Source organism: Prionailurus bengalensis, chromosome B2 (genome assembly GCF_016509475.1).
Source record: "Prionailurus bengalensis isolate Pbe53 chromosome B2, Fcat_Pben_1.1_paternal_pri, whole genome shotgun sequence".
In the NCBI taxonomy this organism is placed as follows: domain Eukaryota; kingdom Metazoa; phylum Chordata; class Mammalia; order Carnivora; family Felidae; genus Prionailurus; species Prionailurus bengalensis.
Window position 1 is genome coordinate 79,468,866 of NC_057349.1, and position 23,191 is coordinate 79,492,056.

General features: G+C 36.1%; 1 protein-coding gene across 1 annotated transcript in view; it reads right to left on the reverse strand.

Annotated features, from left to right (window-relative positions):
- Nucleotides 1-23,191, reverse strand: part of RNGTT (RNA guanylyltransferase and 5'-phosphatase) — a 326,083-nt gene that overhangs the window by 174,143 nt on the left and 128,749 nt on the right. The window lies entirely within an intron of this gene.

Consider the following 23,191-nt stretch of genomic DNA (forward strand, 5'->3'; position numbering starts at 1 on the left):
CACAAATGACAGTTTTTTCAGTGTCCTTATCTACTAAAGAGTAGGTATAGGCCCAAAGCTATCCAATAATTTCTGAGCATGTAGTTTTAAATGCTTCTGTTTACCTTTTAAATGCTTTTTATTATTTATTATTAAATGCTTGTTTTCTGTTTAAATGCTTTTTACTTTTTAAATGCTTTTTATTACATTGAAGAAAAGAAGATGTGTATCATCACTGATGGAAGCCCAAAACATTGATTTCTGTATTTCAGAGAACAGATGCACTTTCACAGAGCCATAGTCTGACGAACTTAGAGTGCAGTCAGGATAGGTCTGGAATTCAAATACACTGTATCCAAAATTTTAGATATGCTGTGGGTGATACATCTCTTTAACCACAATCATATCCTCTGGAAACCACTATCTACAGGGAAATTTGTATTCCAAAAGCAACAACCAAAATTTCAAGTTTATTTCACATGCAACAAAATCTGAGTCTCTTCCCCAAGTGTGTCTTCATCTTCTCTGCCATTTCATTCTTCAGAATCTGTAACTTCTCTAAACTGAGGGCAGTTCAGCCAAGAAAAATAAGAGTAATCCTAGTATCTAACTAGTTTAAGACCAATTTGGCTTCCAACATCTAAATTCATTTAAAACTATAATGCTCCTTAGTCAAATTCATAGGGACAGAAATTAGGGAGCTGGGGGGGGCGGGAGGATAAGGAGTTAGCATTTAACAGGTACAAACAGGTACAAACAGGTACAAAGTTCCATGCAGAAAGATGAAAAAAATCTGAAGATGGATAATGGTGATGGCTGTACAACAATGTGAATGTCCTTAGTGCTGCTGAACCATTGTTTAATGATGGTTAAAAAGGTAAATTTTATGTATATCTTAAGACAATTTTTCTTTAAAAAAAACTGTAATGCTCTTGAAATTTTCTTTATTTCTTTTGTTTCTTCTCTTCCTCTTATCACAACACAGAATTCTTAAGTGGGGAGCTGGCAAGTTGGGAATCTTAGAGCCATATTATCAAGGGTCTGGCCAAATGGGCAGAAATTTCAGGATAGTTCTGGCATTCATACATTTGTCTCCAATGCACTAATAGGTTTAAATGACCTAGCCAACTGAGGAAGAAATTTGCCAAAGTAAAAATTCCATGTGGATTAAAAATACCTATTTCTTATAAATTCCTTTTAAGAGAAAAAAAATAAACTCTAAGCATCAAAGAGTCAAAATAGCTTACATTCTTGCTGGGAATTTGGAAAGCAATGTTAAAGCCTTTATTTCATGTATGTGATATATTTACCCTAGAGGAAAAATTTTTTGGAACTTGTACTCATATTGAGAAGTATATATATTAATACCTTCATGTTCTATTTCATCCATTTTTAAAAATCCATGAGCTATGATGGATAAAATTTCAAGCAGGGGAGAAAAGTATAACCTTAATATTTCCTGCATCCAATTATGTAAGAAAAGGTAACCTCCTACATTCATAGACATTCATAGCCCAAATTCTGCCAAGGAATAACACAATGAAAACCAAATGCCACAATCATGTTTAAAAAAAAAAAAAAGAAAGAAAAAAAATTCTTGGCTTTTTTTTTTTTTAATTTTAAGTTAAGGAGGGTCTCAAACCCATGACCATGATATCAAGAGTCCATGTTCTACCAACTAAGCCAGCCAGGTACCTCTAAAAAACATTTTTTTTAAGTTTTATTTGAGAGAGAAAGAATGAGCAGGGGAGGGGCAGAGAGAGAGGAAGAGAGAAAGAATCCCAGGCAGGATCTGCACTGTCAGTGCAGAGCCTGACGCGGGGCTTGAACTCACGAACCATGAGATCATGACCTGAACCAAAACCAAGAGTCAGACACTCAACCAACTGAGCCACTCAGGTGCCCCCCCACACACAATCTTTTCAAAGGTTAAAAGAATTTGTCCTCCTTTAATGTAGAAACATCATTTACAGCAAGTAAACATAGCTTTTCCATTCTTAAATCAAAAATCTCCGTGTCTCCCTCTCTGCCCCTCCCCCACTTGTACTCTGTCTCTCTCTGTCTCTCAGAGTAAATGAACATTAAAAAAAATTTTTTTTTAAATCTCAAATTCATATAATGGATCTTTCCTGTATATAAAGTATGTAAAAGTAACATAGAGGTGGCAAGACTCCAAATAATATGATGCTACCTGTTGAGAAATGAAAGTAACTTCATTTTTTTATTTTACTCTAACTTTTTGTGAATCAGAAACCTCTTTGGTCAAAACAAGAAACACTCCTTGTTTTTACTCTTGTTTTACTCCTTGTTGATCACTACAGACTTTCTGTATTTAATTTTGTATACTTAACACATCAACATTTACAGTAGCACCTATCATGTATTAAAGACCAATAATAAAGTGTTGTTGTGCTTGGTTCTTAACATATATCATTCAAATTACATAATTCCTCACAAGATATGTATTTCTGAGCTTTGTATTATTACTTAACTTGCCTCAAAAGGAAACTGAGGCTATTGGAGATTAGGTAACTAGCAGCTTCAAGTCAAACAGCTAAAAAAGTAAAATCACTCAGAATAGACTGCAATTAAAAATAAGAAAATAACCAAAGACAGACTTCTTTGCCTCTGAAATAAATGTTCCAAAGATATTTGCAACATCTGAGGGGGTCTGAGTGGCTCAGTCGGTTAAGTATCTGACTTCCACTCGGGTCATGATCTCACAGTTCATGAGTTTGAGAGACTGAAGCCTGGTTTGGATTCTGTGTGTGTGTGTGTGTGTGTGTGTGTGTGTGTGTGTGTGTCCCTCCCCCACTCATGCTCTGTCTCTCTCTCTCTCAAAAATAAACATTAAAAAAACCCAACAGACTTTACATGTATTGCACCATGTACTGTATGAAAAAGGTACATACAAAGGGAGGTTAAATGCTTGAAAAAAAGACTTCCTTAGGAATAGACATGAAATCTAAAAATTTTGTTATATAACTTATCATTAATGGATTTACTTGTTAATATTTGAAATTATATACATAAAATATGTTAAATTAAAAATACTCTTTTTGCCCATTCACAATTCTTGAAAGAAAATTTATCCTAACTTGTTATGGGCATCTTCTATATATCACTGCCTTCATGATTACAGCCAATATTTAAGTCATTTAACATATTTCCATTATTTTCACTCCCATCTCTAAGTTATAGCATACTTCAAATTACACATGCAACTGTCACAACAGATACTATCCCAAGTTAAAAGTACCAACTGAATAACATTAGTAAATTTTTTCTACCTTCATTCATTCTATAGGTCTATATTCATAATCTTAAAGTGTTTAGCTCCTTTAAAGTTATCTTAGGGCACCTGGGTTAAGCATCCAACTTTGGCTCAGGTCATGATCTGGGGGTTTGTGAGCTCGAGCCCTGCATCGGGCTCTCTGCTGTCAGTATAGAGCCCACTTTGGATCTGCTTCCAATCTGCTTTGGATCCTCTGTCCCTCTTTCTCTCTGCCCCTACCCTGCATGCGTGTGTCTTCTTTCTTTCTCTCTCTCTCTTTCTCTCTCTCTCTCTCAAAAACTAATTAATTAATTAAAGTTATCTTTAAAAGTGTGGTTTAAGGGAAAGTTCCACTTTCACTTACTATAACAAGTGTCAAGAGAATGATGCTTCTAATCTGAGAATAATAAAAAGCAGATAATCTATAAATTCTTAACTTTGGTTAAGGCTATAGAGAGCTGAGGTCTCTAGGCAAAAGAATGAACTGAATCCCAAGCTCTTCCAAGGGGAGATGAGATATAAACTGATTCACCTTTGGGAGAATTCAATTTTGTATTGATTCCACTTTTGGCAGAAACTCTTTTTTTTTTTTTTTTTTTTTTTTTTAAATTTTTTTTTTTCAACGTTTATTTATTTTTGGGACAGAGAGAGAGAGACAGAGCATGAATGGGGGAGGGGCAGAGAGAGAGGGAGACACAGAATCGGAAACAGGCTCCAGGCTCCGAGCCATCAGCCCAGAGCCCGATGCGGGGCTCGAACTCACGGACCTCGAGATCGTGACCTGGCTGAAGTCGGACGCTTAACCGACTGCGCCACCCAGGCACCCCTGGCAGAAACTCTTTTATGCTCCACACTCTCAATAAGCTCATTAACAGCAGTCATGTGCTGAAGGAATGTGGGGGTCTTTGGAGCATCAAAGATACCTATATAGCAACACAAACCCACCTGAAATAGAGAACAGATTGATTCAACCACTAACCACCCCCCCTTCAAATGAGACCTAGTAACAAACTGAAAAAAGAGATATACCCATTACTAAGCACAAATACATTTACCTCAGTCTCTACTGTTCAAACAGGAAAATATATATATATATGTGTGTGTGTATATATATATATATATATATATATATCAACCAATATATATGTATATATATATATCAACCTATATATATATATATATACATATATATATATCAACCAATATATATATATATCAACCAATAAATATATTGGTTGATATATATATCAACCAATAAAAAATATATCACACATACACAAAGCAAGAAAAAAAAATGATCTACATTCAGTAGACAAGACAGCCAACAGAATAAGACTCAGAGATGTCTCATGTTTTAGAATTATCAAAGACTTTAAAATAACCTTAATAGCCGAAATGTCTATTGACAGATGAATGGATAAAGAAGATGTGTGTGTGTGTGTGTATGTATATATGTGTGTGTGTGTGTGTATGTGTATATATATACACAAATACACATACACACACACACACACACACACACAGACAATGGAGTATTTATTACTCAGCAATCAAAAAGAATGAAATCTTGCCATTTACAACTACATGGATGAAATTAGTCAGAGAAAGACAAATATCATATGACTTCACTCATATGATGACTTTAAGATACAAAACAGATGAACTAAGGGAAGGGAAGTAAAAATAATATAAAAACAAGGAGGGGGACAAAACATAACAGACTCTTAAATATGGAGAACAAACAAAGGGTTGATGGAGGGGTTGTGGGAGGGGGGGTGGGCTAAATGGGTAAGGGGCATTAAGCAATATACTTCTGAAATCATTGTTGCACTATATGCTAACTAACTTGGATGTAAATTTTAAAAATAAATACATAATTAAAAAATAAAATTAATAAACAAAATAACCTTAATATTTTTTTAATTTATATTTATTTTTGAGACACACACACACGCGCGTGCACACACACACACACACACACACACACACACACACAGAGTGTGAGTGGGGGAGGGGCAGAGAGAGAGGGAGACACAGAATCCGAAGCAGGCTCCAGGATCCAACCTGTCAGCACAGAGCCCAACACGGGACTCAAACCCACAAGCCGTGAGATCATGACCTGAGCGAACTCAGACCCTTAACTGGCTGAGCCACCCAGGTGCCCCAAACCTTAGTATTTTAAACGAAAAGGTGGAAAATATGTATGGACAAATGTGGAATTACAACACAAAGAGATGAAAACTATAAAAATGAGACAAATGGAAATGAAAGATATAAAAAACAGTATCAGAGAAAAAAAGAACGCTAATCAATGGCATTATCGACAGACTGAGCACAACAAAGGAAAGAATCACTAAAGAAAAAACAATCTTGAAGAAGAAAAGTGTAGCACTTCTTCCAATTGAAATACAAAAAAGGTGGCAGCGGTGGGGGGAACAACTGAGAATCAAAGACCTGAGAGATTAAAAAGACAGAACATCTGTACAACTGGAATGTGATTTAAAAAAAGAAAAGTGGTAAGGAAACACAAAACAACTAGGAGGAAAAAATGCCTCAGATTATGGCAAAATTAAACACACATATGAGCATGCACACAAAACACACACCCCAGTGGAAGCCTAGAGAACAAGAAGGATGTAAGAAGAAAGTATGTACAAACTCCAGCAAGAAGGAAAAAAACCTTACATGCAAAGGTACAAAAATAGGAATGACAGTAGACTCTTTGTCATGAATTATATAAGCCAGATGATAATAGAACACCAGTTTAAAAGTACTAACAGAGGGGCGCCTGGGTGGCGCAGTCGGTTAAGCGTCCGACTTCAGCCAGGTCACGATCTCGCGGTCCGTGAGTTCGAGCCCCGCGTCGGGCTCTGGGCTAATGGCTCAGAGCCTGGAGCCTGTTTCCGATTCTGTGTCTCCCTCTCTCTACCTCTCCCCTGTTCATGCTCTGTCTCTCTCTGTCCCAAAAATAAATAAAACGTTGGGGGGAAAAAAAAAAAAAAGTACTAACAGAAAAACTGTAAACCCAAAACTCTTTAGCAAATGAAAATCTTTAAAAAATGAAAGCACAATAAAAAAATTTTTCAGACAGACAAAATTTGATAAGATGAATTTCCACCAGGCCAAAACACAAAAGATTTTAAAAGAAAGTTTCCTGGCAGAAGAAATAAGATCTAAACAACAACAATAAAACCTGTATCTAAACAAAAAATAGGAAGAGCTGTCAGAAATGGCTGACAACTAGATATAACAGACACCCAGGACTCTAAGATGGCATTCTCCATACCAATGAAGAAGCAGCTCATGGACGTCAAACGAGGAGAACAGTCAAGCTGGATACTGATGTGGGATTTCACCATAAGGGCATTGCCAGAGCATTGCAGAGAGGTTATTACCAGTATTACAACAAGTATGTCAATGTGAAGAAAGGAAGCATCACTGGCATTTCTATGTGCTGGCAGCTTATGTGCTTTTCAACTATGTCATTACACGGAACACACACATGAGCCGCTATGCAAGCACCACCGAAGAGGGCCCGGTATGAAGGCACATTCGCATTCCTGACTATGACCTTTGCCTGGCACCTTTGAATCCTTTAATTAGGATGAATCACATCCTAATTAAGAATTAACACCAAATAAAAGATGACTGGTGAAAAAAAAAAGGAAAAAAAGAAAAAGAAATGTTTGAAAACTAGAATAAATATAAAATATTTGTTCTTCACTTCATTAAAAGATAACTAAAGCAAAAATATTAAAATATTGTGTGGTTTATAACATATTTAGAAGCAAAATATATGATAGGAAATAGAATGATATTGTTGTATGGGTCTTACCCTAACTATAAAGTGATATAATATTATTTAAAGGTCAACAGTGAACAATTAAAGGGATATACTATAAACCTTAGAACAACTCCTAAAATATAAAACCAAGATTTATACCTAATAAGCCTAAAGTGGTGCTATAATGAAATCAAAACATCAAGTAATCCAAATGATGGCAAGAGGGAAAAAAGGAAATGAGAACACATGGGCAAACTGAAACCAAGTAGTAAGGGGGTGGATCCAAAACAAGCCACAGTATTAGTTAATCTTAAATGGTACAAGCACCCCATGGTAAAGGTAATAATTAAATTTAAATGGTACAAGCACCCCATTTGACAGAGACTGTCAGACTGGAAAAAAATAATCAAGAACCAAGTATATGCTGTCCAGAATAAACCCATTTTGTATATAAAGATTCAATTAAATTAAAAGTAAGAGATTAAATTTACACGATGTTATAGCTCAATTATACCTCAATAAAGCTGTTTGGATGGAGAGACAGAAAGATAAATGCATAAGGACAGAAAAGATATTAAATCCTAACACTAATGAAAAAAAAAGTGGCTAGCCTATATTAATATTGGACAAAGACTTAAGAACAAGAAATATCACTAAAGATAAAAAGGACCTATAACAATCTTAAATGTATATGCACCTCAAAAAAAAAAACACCTCAAAATGCATTTTTTTAACTGACAGAGCAGTTAATAAAAATAAGGCAAAAATCTCAATTATAAATGGAGAATTTAATACTATTCTCTGCGTAAATGATTCAACAAGCAGAAAAAAGTAGAGGTGAAGATGTTTTGAAAAGACTTATGTCATGGCGCCTGGGTGGCTCAGTCGGTTAAGCATCCAACTTCGGCCCAGGTCATGAGCTCGTGGTTTGTGGGTTTGAGCCCTACATCGGGCTCTGTGCTGACAGGTCGGAGCCTGGAGCCTGCTTCGGATTATGTGTCTCCCTCTCTCTCTCTGTTCCTCCCCCACTCATGCTCTGTGTCTTTCTCTCAAAAATAAATAAGCTTAAAAAAAATTTTTTTTAATTAAAAAAAAAAGACTTAGAGTAAGCAATTAGTGAGGTTCTGACAGGATTCCTGGAGGCCAGCAATAAGGAAATCAAGGCCAGCTATCTGGAAAGTCAGAAGCCTATCCTGGAAGCACTCCAAAACAAAGCCACAGGAAGCCTTAGCAAACCAGCCAGCCTCAAGATGGCTGACAAAGGCCAAAAATCCCTGACCCAATAAGGAAGAAACAGCACGAAATCCCCACCCCAAGTAATAAGTATTCTACTACTTAACAAATGTCAAAAAGAAAAAGAAACCCAACTGTCAGGGCATACAGCTTCTGCATGCACCTGCTCTTGTTCTCAAGGTCGTTCTTTCCCGAGCTCTCACTCCCACTCCCTCGCGCTTGCTCTCTCACTCTCTCTCAATCAAGCTCATGGACTCTCGTCTCTACTTTTCACTTAATAAACTTTCTTACTTGTGTTACTCATGCCCTGTGCTGCTTGTCTGTCCTGGAATTCATTTGTGTTAGAAGACCAAGAACCTTCTGTGACTCTTTTGTGATTGGCTGGGTCAAGGTCCCAGGGTCTGAGGTCTCTCCAAGTCACCCAGCAACACTTAATAGAAGAACATCAGACAGAAAATCAGTAAGAATACAGAACACTACAGCCACACTGAAACAACCTGACACCACTGACATTTATAGAACACTCTACCCAACAACAGGAAAAAACACTTTTTTCCAAGTATATACAGCACATTTATAAATCAAAGTCATACAAAGTATGTGCTCTAATCACAATGAATTAAACAAGATATAAGAAAAAGATATCTGGGAAAACCTCCCAATTTTTGGAATCTTAATAACACGCTTCTAAATAACCAATAAATAAAAGAAATCAAAAGGAAAACTTAAGTATTTCAAACTGAATGAAGATGAAAATATAGTAATTGAGATTTGAGGGATGTGACTAAAGTGTGCTTAAGGGAATTTATTGCACTAGATGACTAATTAGAAAAGAAGTCACAAATCAATGATATCAACTTCTACCTTAAGAAACTAAGAACTCCATAGAGAATTCAGGAAGTTCTGAAAAAAGAAAAGAGCCACCTAGACTGAGATCTTAAGTCCAGTGAAGGGAACCATGCACCCCTAAGGTGAAGAGGGTACAGTCTCAGCTCACTGGATGACAGAGAAGTTGATGAAATGTCTTGAAGAAGTGTCTCACAAGCTTTTAGAGATGGAAGTTGTGGTTAGAAAGCAGTATGTCTGCGTTTAAAACTTCAACGTAGGAACAGTAGCCAGAGAGAAGCTGCCAAAGTGAAAGTGACTAAATCAGAAGAAAGTCACTAAGATGAAAATTGCAAAGAAATGGAAAACCCAGAGTAATAAACAGATCAAACCAAACATTAGGGAAGATGTATTCAACAAGGGTGATGGGCAGTCTGAGAGAATTTAAGTCAGATGCAATCTCCAAGGAAGGAATTGTTAACCAAGGAGCCAAAAAGACTTTCCATACACACAGTTAAAATAGTCAGGTTTTATTTTAATAACTTAAATAAGCAGATAATTTAAAAGCTCACTTTGGTATTCTCTTGTCTCCAGTATTATATTCCAAGATCGAATGTTCTATACTTTTAAGCTACTTTGGTTTTTCCCTCTTCTATATTTTAAGTAAAACTTATTTATGAGTTGCCCTGCTACTCTTATATAAGAAGTGCTAACCTAAGTTTTTCTTAGATAATTTGTTGGAGGATAACAACTCAATAAAAATAAGATTTCAGTCAGTGTCCATTAGACAGGTATTTCCTGATTGCCTACTAATGCTAGAAACCTAGCTAGCTTTAAGGATACTGGGGACTCAGTGATAATATAAGCCTAGGCCAAAATGCCTAAACAATACCTTAATTTTAATTTATTAGTAAAAACATTAAATGCAATGATGTAATTAACCACTTCCTGTCAATCCTTATGCAGAAACACAGTTCAATTTAAATTACCCAAGTTGTTTCTAAAACACTTCTAAGAAATTTCTTAAAAAGCTATCTTACTTTTAAAATGTAAAAAAAAATTGTTTAAATAAAATATAAAAGTTTAACTGCAAAACCCTGAAGAACCTTTAAAGTGAAATGTGTGGTGAATTATCCTAAACTAGGATACATTGTTTTACAGAATTACAATCTTATTTTCCACCAGATCAAATTAGAAGACAATTAGATAACAGGTAAAATAGCAGACATAATATACTGAATAATTATTAATGAAGCATTATAGTGTGTCATAAAGTCTTACTTATAAATTTTTAACTTGCTTACCTATTAACATAATCTTATCACTTGAATACCGTCTGAAACATCCTAGAGAAGGCATATAACTTTCTATTGACCAGAGATTGGTGGAGATGACAAAGGTTATACCAGGTGATTGACTCTGAACTGACATTTTATGTGTCTATGAATCAGAAAGTAATTGGAAACCAAATCATTATAAATGCATAAGCAGAGTAAGATAATGCAAAAGGGCTTGAAATTAGAAACATTAGAAACCAAACAGAAACTGCAAAGTTACAAAGCATAGAAAGGAACCTTTTACAAATAAGTAAAATGATAGCTTAAGACTACAATGAAGAAGAAAATGAATCTGCAATGTAATTGGGAATGCAAATTGGCAATATCAATTCATTACAATAAAGAAAAATACACCAAGGGAATACTTAAACAAGAAAAGAATAAACTATCTCCATTTTTCTCTTCTGGACTGTTCTACTCACATCAAACATTATCTGAGCAAATATCGCCACACAGCCTCAAGTGACTGCCTGCGAATACTAAATACAGTTGCTTATATCTGTGATTATTTAAATATGCTTTCATAACTCCCCTAAAATTCAAGGCTTTATTTTACCAATCCCCCCAAAATGGAAATTTCCACCCACCTAGATATTATTCTTCATTCTTTTTCATTTCTAAAGTCAAATGTCTGGTTTAGGCTAAGACTATTCAATGCTTCAAAACCCTAAATAATTCTTCTAATCAGTACAAAATCATTTTACAAAACTCATCCTTCCTGCTCACCAAAAAGCCACTATCATTACCTCATTTTAAAAACAATGATTTGGGGGCGCCTGGGTGGTGCAGTCGGTTAAGCGTCCGACTTCAGCCAGGTCACGATCTCGCGGTCCGTGAGTTCGAGCCCCGCGTCGGGCTCTGGGCTGATGGCTCAGAGCCTGGAGCCTGCTTCCGATTCTGTGTCTCCCTCTCTCTCTGCCCCTCCCCCGTTCATGCTCTGTCTCTCTCTGTCCCAAAAATAAATAAACGTTGAAAAAAAAATTTTAAAAAATAAATAAATAAAAAATAAAAACAATGATTTGGGGCGCCTGGGTGGCTCAGTCAGTTGAGCGTCCAATTTCAGTTCAGGCCATGATCTCATGGTCCATGAGTTCGAGCCCCACGTTGGGCTCTGTACTGACAGCTCAGAGCCTGGAGTCTGCTTCAGAGTCTGTCTCCTTGTCTCTGCTCCTCCCCCACTCACATGGAGACAGAGAGAGGCACAAAGACAAATAAGCATTAAAAAAATTTTTTTTTAAAAAACAATGATTTGTGGGGTGCCTGAGTGGCTTAGTTGGTTAAGCATCCAAATCTTCATTTCGGTTCAGGTCATGATCTCACAGTTCATGAGATGGAACCCCACAATCTTGGAACATTCATCCTCTCTCTCCCTCTCTCTCTCTCAAAATAAATAAATAAACATTTAAAACAATGATTTGATTTCCATTATTAACCAATGATGATTCAACAACTGTATCATTCAAGGTAGCTAATCAAAATATAAATAGCTTCTGGAATACTATTACTGGCCCTGTCATTAACTCATATTGCTACAATTAAAATTAAGCATAACAGATCTGATGAGCCCCACGTGACAAGTTAGAAAATCTTAAGAAAAAATTTCTCTGGGAAATAGGGGTTCTTTATTATTTTTGGTAGCGGTCAGTCTTACTTTCACCAAAATTCCCTCATAATTCTACAAAATAAAGTCAACTCACCCTCAGGGAACAATCAAAGTTCTTTGTGTCAGACTTCTTTTTAATCTCAAAATTGAGGCATCATTCATTTACTCAACAAATAATCATTTAGTGGCAATAACTGACAGCCATTCTATCAAATGTTTGAGATTTAAAAGAGATCAGTTTTTATCCTGAAGGAACTAGCATCAGGGTCTAGCATGGAGGTCTCAAATTCAAATATTTCTAAGTGCCAGGCCATGAACCTCAACAGGACTGGGCATAAGATACCAAGGACTAGTAAGAACTATGATGAACTGGACAGCACACCTTCATCTATAAGCAAATTCAATGTTTCTTTGGTTTTTTTAAGTTTTATAGGAGCTTAAACTTTCTGGATCATACCAGCTTATTACTTGTGGTTAATATGGATCTATAAAGACATAAAATAATAATTTTATAGTAAGTGCCTTTAGTAGAGTTGGTTAAAGACTTCTGAGAAAATAGAAAATTATAATTTCATCTCTCATTCAATTATATTCAAATGTTTACTGAGTACTAATTATGTATCCAAGAAAACGAAAAAAAAAGATGAGAAGAATGAGGTAAAACATCTAAACACTTTGTGATGTGCCAGGCACTTTTCTAAGCACTTTATATATAATAACTCATTTTAGCATCATAACAATTTTATGAAGTAGGGACCATTATTATCCCCATTTTAAAAGTGAGGCTTAGAACTTGCCCAAAGTCACACAGCAAGGAACTGAGAATCCAAAATCATTCTGGCTCCAGAGTCCATGTTCCTAACTGCTTTTCTATACTAGTGTGTCACATTTCTAGAAATTTTCTCCTAATCTCTTGTCTAGCTTATATGCTCCTTCAACATTCTCTCACAGCATCCTGTGCTTCCTTCCATCACAAGATTTTCCTCTTTAATTGTCTGACTACCAAATTGAGCTGTAGGTTTTTTCAAGGTCAATAAAATCACACACATATCATTGAATCTTCAGCATCTATTACAGTAAACTGGCACAGAGTAAGCTCTCACTCTCACAAATGTGTACTAAGTAAATATAAAATGAATAGCACAGTTTTGGGAACAATAAAAATAACCCAAAAGATATAGTTAGATAGAAAACACATGGAATGTATTATTCCAAGAAACTGTGTAAGATGAAAACATAAAAAATTGTAAGAGAGGTTTAAAAGCTGGTAATATACGTACAGATTATTAAAGGGTAAGATATTTTTAAAGATGAAATCATCTCTCATAGCTAATAATTTCTTCCAAACCATCCCTTTATTACCTTCATTATATTCAGCATAACACTAATACGGTCCTAACTGGTCTTCTTGCTTGTAGATTAATTTCCTCTCTCCAAACTATTTCTACTCACCTCCACTATTTATAACAATGTTATAAGTCACAGTCACAACTAAAAATCTTTACGTCTTCCTCACTGCCTATATAGTCCAAGCTTCATTAGCATAGTTTATAAAGTACTTTTTTTCTGGGACACCCTTCCTAAATGTTTTCCAGGATGTTTACATAGACTGCAGCTGGTAAAAAAGTATAGACGAGTATCTCCTTTGTGGGTAAAAAAGCATGACCTACTAGTTTGGAAAAGTATTAAGCACTTTTGGCAAGAAAAAAACAGAACTGATAACCATAAACATGTATGTGATACATAAAAATAAAATTAAATTACATAAGTGGCTGGTCTGAATACTGCCAGAAAGGGGACAAAAATTAGAGAAAGAAACAAAGAAAGAAGTTAAATATTTGTAGTATGAGCATAAAGGTGAAATCATCATAAATTTTAAGACTTTCAACAAAGAGCTCTCTGGTAAAGGGCAAAACAATACTATATCTCACTAAAAAGTACATCCTTTGTTTGAATACGTGTGTCCTGAAGCACTAACTTTACCAAAAGAGAGGTCTGGGCTTTGCCCTTCACTACTGAGAGATGATCTCTAGGACCCTGAATGTCCTGCCTGACAAGCACATCTTTGTCTGCCTGAGGTGTCTGGTTACCAGAGACTCTAACGATGTGATTTACAATGGAAACTTTGGAACATGCCATATTAGTTCCGCCCTGCAGAGAAATGGAGACCAAATCTATTAGCCCAAATCTTCAGGGGCTGAAGACTAAAGGTCAGCCATGCAAGCAATACGTGACTGAACTACAATATAAACTTTGGACGCCGAAAGCTCAGGCAAGCCTCCCTGGTTGGCAATACTCTTTGGGTATTGTCATGCAGCTTATTGAGAAGAAATGTTGTCCTTAACTCCCTAGGAAGAGGACCACCAGAAACCTCACATTCGGGTCCCAGATTTTGCACCATGTGGTTCTTCTTTTGTTATTATAAAATTGTAATCGTAATTACAGTACCTTCCTGAGTCTCTGAGTCATTCTAGTGATTATCAAACATGAGGGAATCCCCAGGAGTCCCAGAATTTGTAGCCAGCAGGTCTGAGGCAGAGGTGGGCCTGGCAGCCAAATCTTAAAGCTAGTGTTGCAAGTGAGGGCAGTCTTGTGGGGACTACGCAGTTGGCCTGAGCTCACTGCAATAAGTTTTTGTCAGTGAATTTCTCTAGTTAATACAATTTAAACTGTCCTCAAAGTCATAATGGTCAGCAGGAAAACATATGATTTCCCTTGTTGGGCATTACTGCCAAGAGGCTGCTCAAGAAGTTGCAGAATTATAGAATGAAGCTATAGTTCCCCTGTCAGTTAATGGGTAAAGTGACCCAATTAGCCACCACAGATGAGATCTTCAAGAGACACTGACTATCTCTGGATGAAGATAAGCCATACGGGGATACCAAATGGCATTTACCTGTGAACTAAACATGTTCTATAGCCTAATAAAATATGGAAAATGGTAGTGAGACCTTAAGAAATATACTTTGCTTTCCATAATATAGAAAGTATATAACATTTCCCTTACTTTTTGTATTAACTTTAAACTAGCATAGAAATAGAGATCATATAAAAATAGGACCTAAGATTTATACCTAGACTGCTGTATAAAACATTTCATGAACAAAATAGCAAAATATATTATACCTCTGTTATAGTCCCCCCCACCTCCCGCCCCGGTACTTAAAGTTAGGCATTTATCAACAATTCAATGCGCCAAAGCAATTACATGGTTCACTGGAATTTTACATAACACCTTTAAAGAATATCTGCGGGGCGCCTGGGTGACTCTGTCGGTTCAGCATCCTACTTCAGCTCAGGTCATGATCTCACGGCCCGTGAGTTCGAGCCCTGCATCGGGCTCTGTGCTGACAGCTCAGAACCTGGAGCCTGCTTCACGTTCTGTGTCTCCCTCACTCTCTGCCCCTCCCCCATTCATGCTCTGTCTCTCTCTGTCTCAAAAATAAATGAACATTAAAAAAAAATTTTTTTTAAAGAATATTTGCTCTCATTAACTGTATTATCATTAGCCTCCTATGTCCAACTTAAAATTCTTACCAGTTCTCTTTCATGCATCTATTTACAGATTCTTTCCCAGAAACATACTTCAGCCTGGTGAGAAGCTTCCTTCTCATGAGGTGTACACGTGTGTAAACAGTATAGGTGGACAAATATGTGCACTCACAGTCCCTAGGCTAAGACCAAAAATTCTAAGGACATGCAAAAAGAAAGGCAAAAGATAAAAATAGGGAAAGAAATGAAAATCCTTGTGAATGAGGAAAAAGAATGGAGAGAACTAGTGGAAGAAACCCATGGCTTATGATGGGGTATTTGACACAAAATAATAGGTTTCAGAGAGAAGACTTAGCAAAGTATATTTCAGGTACTGGAAAAGCAATGTGCTTAAACCAGTAACAACCCCACTATGGATTTACTACTCTTTTGTTCTTGGTTATATAAATCTATGAGTCAGTCAAGATTCTACCTGAAAATAACATTCAAAAAAATTCTTAGGGATCCTCCTAGAATCAATAATAAAATCTAATCATATATTGATAAAACACTGATCTACAACACACCAACGTTTTTATAAAAGGTAACCCAGATATGTGAGTACTTAAATCTCATCTTTTCCTGGATGTGATCATAGTCTAAAGACCAGGGTAGGGGAATGAGGGAAAGGGGGAGTGCTGCAGGCTGAGGGAAACCACCTCTCTCATCATTTCCAAACAGGAATATGGATACCTTGTACTGAGCATAAACAACTCTGGTCTCATGTGCATAAAAGAAATCCTAAACTTACTTAAAGCTTTCACTTAAATGCTCTTCTTCTCAGACAGCAAAAAGTAACATACATGGTATCACGAACCTCCTCATACTGGGCATCTGAATTATAGTTACTGTACCTCATCAATATCAGACAGAACTGATAGACTATTCTTGAGTCTTTCAAAGTTTGGTTTCTCTGATCATCTCATCTAAAATAAAATGTAGTCAGGGGCACCTGGGTAGCTCAGTTGGTTAAGTGCCCGACTTTTGATCTCAGCTCAGGTCATGAGCTCATGGTTCCTCGGATCAAGCCCCGAGTCGGGCTCTGCACTGACAGCTCGGGGCCTGCTTGGGATTCTCTCTCTCCCTCTCTCTCTGCCCTGCTCATGCTTACATGCTCTCTCTTTCTCTCTCTCAAAAATAAATAATAAATGAAATGAAATGAAATGAAATGAAATGAAATGAAATGAAATGAAATGAAATGAAGCAGTAATATTTTCCCCCTCCAGTTGTTTAAAAGGAAAAAAAAAATACTCTCATGCCTCTTTCTTTCTGATTCTATGCCAAACTCTGATTATAAAACATAACCTGTCCCTATGCCTCCTTCATTAGCCCCCCCACACCTCACTCACCCATTGGTTTCAAAATATTCTATCTATACAGAGGTAGGATGATTCAACATTTAACAGTTTAAGTTCCTCTATCCAAATGTAGTCTCTGTGAGGTTAAGTATTATGTCTAATTGTTCCTGAATATTTTAAGCATCTAAAAAAACATAATCAAATACACTATCATAAAAAAGTCAATACATTAAGAACATAAGCTTGAGGCACCAGGTTAATCAGAAGCATAATTTAGCTTTATTTTATCCATGTGGAACCAAATTTAGTCTAATGCACATTTACTGATAAAACAGGGTTATGGAATCAGCAACCAGTTCATTACAGGTATGACAACACAGTTTAAAACATTTCATCACTGCGCTGCAAAAACCTTAATGAAGAGGAGAAAAGAATTTTAGTGTAACACATACTGAGAATAATTTTAATGAAATTAAGTTGGGTCCCTTCTAAAACCAGTGATAATCATAATTGTGCAAAATTTAATCAGTATTTCTTTTCTAAGGAGAACACTATTTAGATCTCCAAAACCATTTATGTGACCAAACATTTCTCTTTCTCAGGTTCATAGTAAATAGAAGAAAAGTAGACTTCTGTTAATTTCTTTATTGCTGGGTATAATTATATCCACAATAAAGAGTTCAATAAAGATAATTATGCTATTCATTTAATGTCTTCAACCTATTTTCTTTTGGTTTGTAATTCAACAAATGTGGAAGATTACTTCATTCAGAAACATATTACTTCAGAAATATAGTTATTATTATAATACCAATGGACTAGAAGAAATTATTTAATATTTAGAATACTGTTTTTCCTTACCTTGAGTATCCTCCAAAGTACTTTTTACATAGTTTTAAAAGATAAAGTGGATAATATAAATCATCTTTTTTCTGAAATGACTTAGCATCTCGGGGCGCCTGGGTGGCACAGTCGGTTAAGCGTCCGACTTCAGCCAGGTCACGACCTCGCGGTCCATGAGTTCGAGCCCCGCGTCGGGCTCTGGGCTGATGGCTCAGAGCCTGGAGCCAGTTTCCGATTCTGTGTCTCCCTCTCTCTCTGCCCCTCCCCCGTTCATGCTCTGTCTCTCTCTGTCCCCAAAATAAAATAAAAAACGTTGGAAAAAAAATTTAAAAAAAAATAAATAAAATGACTTAGCATCTCAAAAGAAAAAAGAAGGGCATTAGAGGAACATTTCAATACTACCAATACTAACAGAGACAGTAACAGAGAAAGTAAGATGGGGTTCAGAGATGAAAGAGCCCCATGAAAAAAACAATGAAAAGGCCAAGTTCTGAAAAGGTGCTGGAAGAGCTCGTGCAACCAATAAACATGCTCCGCAACCCCCATCTGAATGGTTGGATCTGCCTTCTCATAGCAATTTAAAGCTATTTCCAAGACTTTACTTTTTACTTTTGTATAAAAAGTCCTAATCCTCTGGCATCAGATACACCAGCCACTCTAACGCTAACTCTAATATTTCAGTGCCAGCTGTCAAACTCCCAGAAAGGACATGTGCACATGAATCATGGTTTTCTTCTTCCTGTGCACCAGCATACATGTGGACAATCCACCCCAAATCCCAGTGTCCAAGTTCCTCGACTTTTCAATGCCGGTGACATTCTCTTCTATTTTACCTCATTCATGTCTTACACCACTCACAAACTTAGAGTCACAGACCTCACTGTGAAACACAAAATAATAAAACGTCTGGAAGATAACAAAAGAGAAGATTTAGATGACCTTGCGCATGGCAACAGCCTTTCTGGTATAACACCAAAGGCCAAAGGCGTGATGCACCAAAGAAATAATTGATAAGTTGAACTTCTTTAAAATTAAAAACTTCTGTTCTACAAAACAATGTCAAGGGAATGCGAAGACAAGCCACAGACTAGGGAAAAACACTTGGAAAAGACAACGTATCTGATAAACAACTGTTACCCAAATATACAAAAAACTCTTAAAACTTAACAATAAGAAAGTGAATAATGCAATTAAAAAAATAAGCAAAAGTCCCGAACAATCACCTCACCAAAGATATATAGCTAGCAAGTAAAGTAAGCATGTGAAAAGATACTCAACATCCTATGTCATTAGGGAGCTACAAACTAAAAGGACAATGAGATACCACTACACACCTATCAGAATGGCAAAAAAAAAAAAAAAAAAAAAAAAAAACCAGATACTACCAAATGTTGGAGAGGATGTGGAACAATAGGCTCTCTTGGGCCCTGCCAGCGGGAAAATGCAAGATGGTACAGCCACTTTGGAAGACAGTTTGGCTGTTTCTTACAAAATTAAAGATACTCTTACCAGATAATCCAGCAATAGTGCTCCTTGGTATCTACCCAAACGAGCTGAAAATTTATGCCCACACAAAAATCTACGTGGGAATATTTATAGCAGCCATATTCATAATTTCCAAAACCTTGGAGCAACACCAAGACATCCTTTAGTAAGTGAATGGATAAACAAACTGTAGTACATCCAAACAATGGAATATTATTCAGTGTTAAAAAATGATTTGGAGCACCTGTATGGCTTAGTCGGTTGAGCATCAAACTCCTGATTTCAGCTCAGGTCATGATCCAAGGGTCGTGAGATCGAGCTCCATATCAGGCCCTGCACTGAGCATGGAGCCTTGCTTAAGATTCTCTCTCTTCTCTCTCTCTTCTCTCTCTCTCTCTTCTCTTTCTTCTCTCTCTCTCTCTCTGTCCCTCTCCCCAACTCACACTCTCTCTCTAAAAATGAATGAATGGGTGGATGGATGAATGAATGAATGGAATATAAAAATATGAAAATTAAAAAAATTATCTATCAAGCCACGAAAAGATACAGAGGAACTTAAATGCGTATTACTAGGTGAAAGAAGCCAATCTCAAAAGGCTACACACTGACATTCTCAAAAAGGCAAAACTAAAAAGACAATAAAGAGATCAGTGGTTGCCAGGGGTTAGGGAGGAGGCAATGATGAACAGGCAAAGCATAGAGGGTTTTTAGAGCAGTGAAACTATTCCATATAATACTGTAATCTATAGAGATCCATGTCATTATACATTTGTCAAAACCCACAGAACGTATAGCACCAAGAGTGAAGCCTAAAGTAAACAACAGATTTTGAGTACTAATGATATGTCTAAGTCAATGGAGGTTCATCAATTATAGCAAATGGTGCAAGACATTGATAGTCAGGGAGAGGCTGTCCATGTGTGAGGGCAGGGAATATATGGGAATATTCTGTACTTTCCCCTCAATCTTGTGGGCCAAAAATTGCTCTAAAAAAATAAACTATTTAAAAAAATTTTTTAATGTTTATTTATTTTTGAGAGACATAGAGTGTGTTGGGGGGAGGGGCAAAGGGAGAGGGAGACACAGAATCTGAAGCAGGCTCCAGGCTCTGAGCTGTCAGCAACAGCCCCAGACAGCTCTTTAACTCATGAGACATTAGATCATGACTTGAGCCGAAGTCAGATGCTCAACCGACTAAGCCACGCAGGCGCCCCCCAAAATTAATTATTTTTAAAACGAAAAAGAAGGGAGGGACGGATGGGGAAGGGTAAGCTATTGAACCATAAAAAGCACTAGAAGAACTTTAAATGTATATTGCTTAGTGAAAGAAGCTAATATGAAAGGATTATATACTATATGATTTTAACTATATGACATTCCGGAAAGGGCAAAATTACAGAGATAGCAAAAAAGATCCATGAATGCCAGAGGTTCAATGAATGCCAAAAGGGACAAATGCAGGAACACAAATTACAAATTATTCTGTATGAGCCTGCAATGGTAGATACACGACATTTTGCATTTGTCCAAATCCATAAAATTATATAACACAAGGAGCTAACCCTAACATAAACTATGGACTTTAGTTGATATTAATATTGGTTCTGCAATTGTAACAAATGTACCATACTAATGCAAAAATGCACCATATTAATGAAAGATTGTAACAGGGGAAACTGTGTACTGAAGGAGAGAAGGTCTCTAAGAACTCTGTACCTTCAGTTCAATTTTATGTAAACATAAAACTGCTCTTAAAAAATAAAGTCTTTTAGGGGCACCTGGGTGGCTCAGTCGGTTGGGCGTCCGACTTCGGCTCAGGTCATGATCTCGCAGTCCGTGAGTTCGAGCCCCGCGTCAGGCTCTGTGCTGACAGCTCAGAGCCTGGAACCTGTTTCAGATTCTGTGTCTCCCTCTCTCTCTGACCCTCCCCCATTCATGCTCTATCCCTGTCTGTCTCAAAAATAAATAAACGTTAAAAAAAATTTTTTTTAATAAATAAAGTCTTTTAATTTTTAAAAATGCAGTATTGGAAAGGAAAAATATAGGCCAATTTTTATCAACAATGTACATAGAAGGGGGGAAAAAAAAAACAATGTACAGAAGGGAAGGGAAGGGGAGATCCAGCTGATACAACACTACTTACTGAGCAGACCCATTCTTTCCCCACTGCTCTATAATGTGACATGTGTCATAATTCAAGTGACCATGTATTGGGGCCTGTTTCCCAACTATTTTGTTCCTATACGTTTTTTTTTAAGTACATGTGGTACACCAAGATGTTCACTGCAACACTATTTGTAAGAGTCCAAGACTAGGAACAAGCCAACCATCTATCAATAATAGAATGGATAAATAAATTATGATATACACAGTATACTACAATAAATATGATCAAACTATGTCTACATGTAACAACAGAGATGAATTGTACAAATATGAACTGAGAAAACACAAACACAAAAAATTCATATACTATTTGATTCCAAAACAGTAATATTACTGCTCAACAAGAATATTATTAATTTATTATGATACAAGTTTAACAATAGTGATTATCTCTGGAGAGAAGGGGTTGAAGGACAGAGACTCGGAGGGCACACAGGGAATACTAGTAGTGTTCTAGATTTGTGTGAGTTTGTTTGTTTAAAAACATTTTCTTTATATAAAGAAAGAACTGGCTAAATTTTAGAAAACATATGTTTCACATTCTAAATAAATTTCTGAAAAGCACACTAAAATATAAGGAGCAGAATCAACTATGCTAAAAAACAGATGTGTGAAGTATAGGAACATTTTAAGAGCTTTCCAATAGTACAAAAGAAAAGAAGAAAAAGATAAAAGATAATCTATACAGAAAAATACATATTAAACAAAATTTTAAAATAAAAAATACATATAGTAGGTAAAGCTATATTAGTGGACAAACAGAAGTAGTTAACATTTCTAAGCCAAACAGGGCTAAAACTTAAACAGGAAAAAAGTATGTCAACTTATTTTGATAATAAAATTCATAATGGACAAATAAAAGTAATAAATGTTTATGTGTAAAAAATAACATGTTATAAAATAAAAGAATTTAATACTAAGAGACTTTACTATTATTCCTCAGAGAATGTTTATAAAAACTGATGATCTATTAGGCCATAAAGAAATTCCCACCTAATTCCTAGAGGAAAATTTGTCCCAACAGAACAAAATAAGTTACAACTAAGAAAAAATAATAAATTGAAAACAAAGGGAAAAAGTTGATAAACTTGAAATTTAAAAATATTCTGTTAAGTGTTGTTTGTCAAAATAAAAGAAAATTACAATCATCTGCTTCGGGGCAGACAGCTATAGCAACAAAATTACTACACAGACCAAGATTAGAGATAGAGGAAAAGTGGCCAAAAGTGAGTTAGGCAGTTTTTCCTTGGGAACTTTTCCCAATTCTAAACATTGGCAAAACTTAGAAAATCTAGGCTTTCCCCTGAGCAGAGGGACACTCTGAGAGACAGAGAAACAAAGGAGAAATTTTGTTTGACTCACAAAAATAGAGAAACAAAACTGGGAAGGGATTTAAAGATATAGCTGAATTTTCCCTCAAGATTACTGCAGAATTTTGAAGTTACACAGATACACAAAAAACAAAAGTTAAGAGATAACATTTTATCTAACAACAATAAAATAATATGAAAATTTTAATGAAATTTATACTTTTTAAAAAATTACATATTAACAAAATTCACTCAAAAATGTAAAACCTTGAGGGGCACCTGGGTGGCCCAGTCAGTTACGCTTCCAACCCTTGATTGAGGCTCAGGTCATGATCTCACGGTCATGAGATGGGGCCCTGCATTGGGTTAAGGCACAGAGTCACCTTTTTCAAAAAATTTCCTTCTCTGAAGTGCCCTACAAATTATTTTAGGGCTGAGTGTATTTAAACTTGCACAGAACAGTTCATTATTATGTAAATAACACTACTCTCAGAAAAAGTTAGAAATAATCCATTTCATGTAA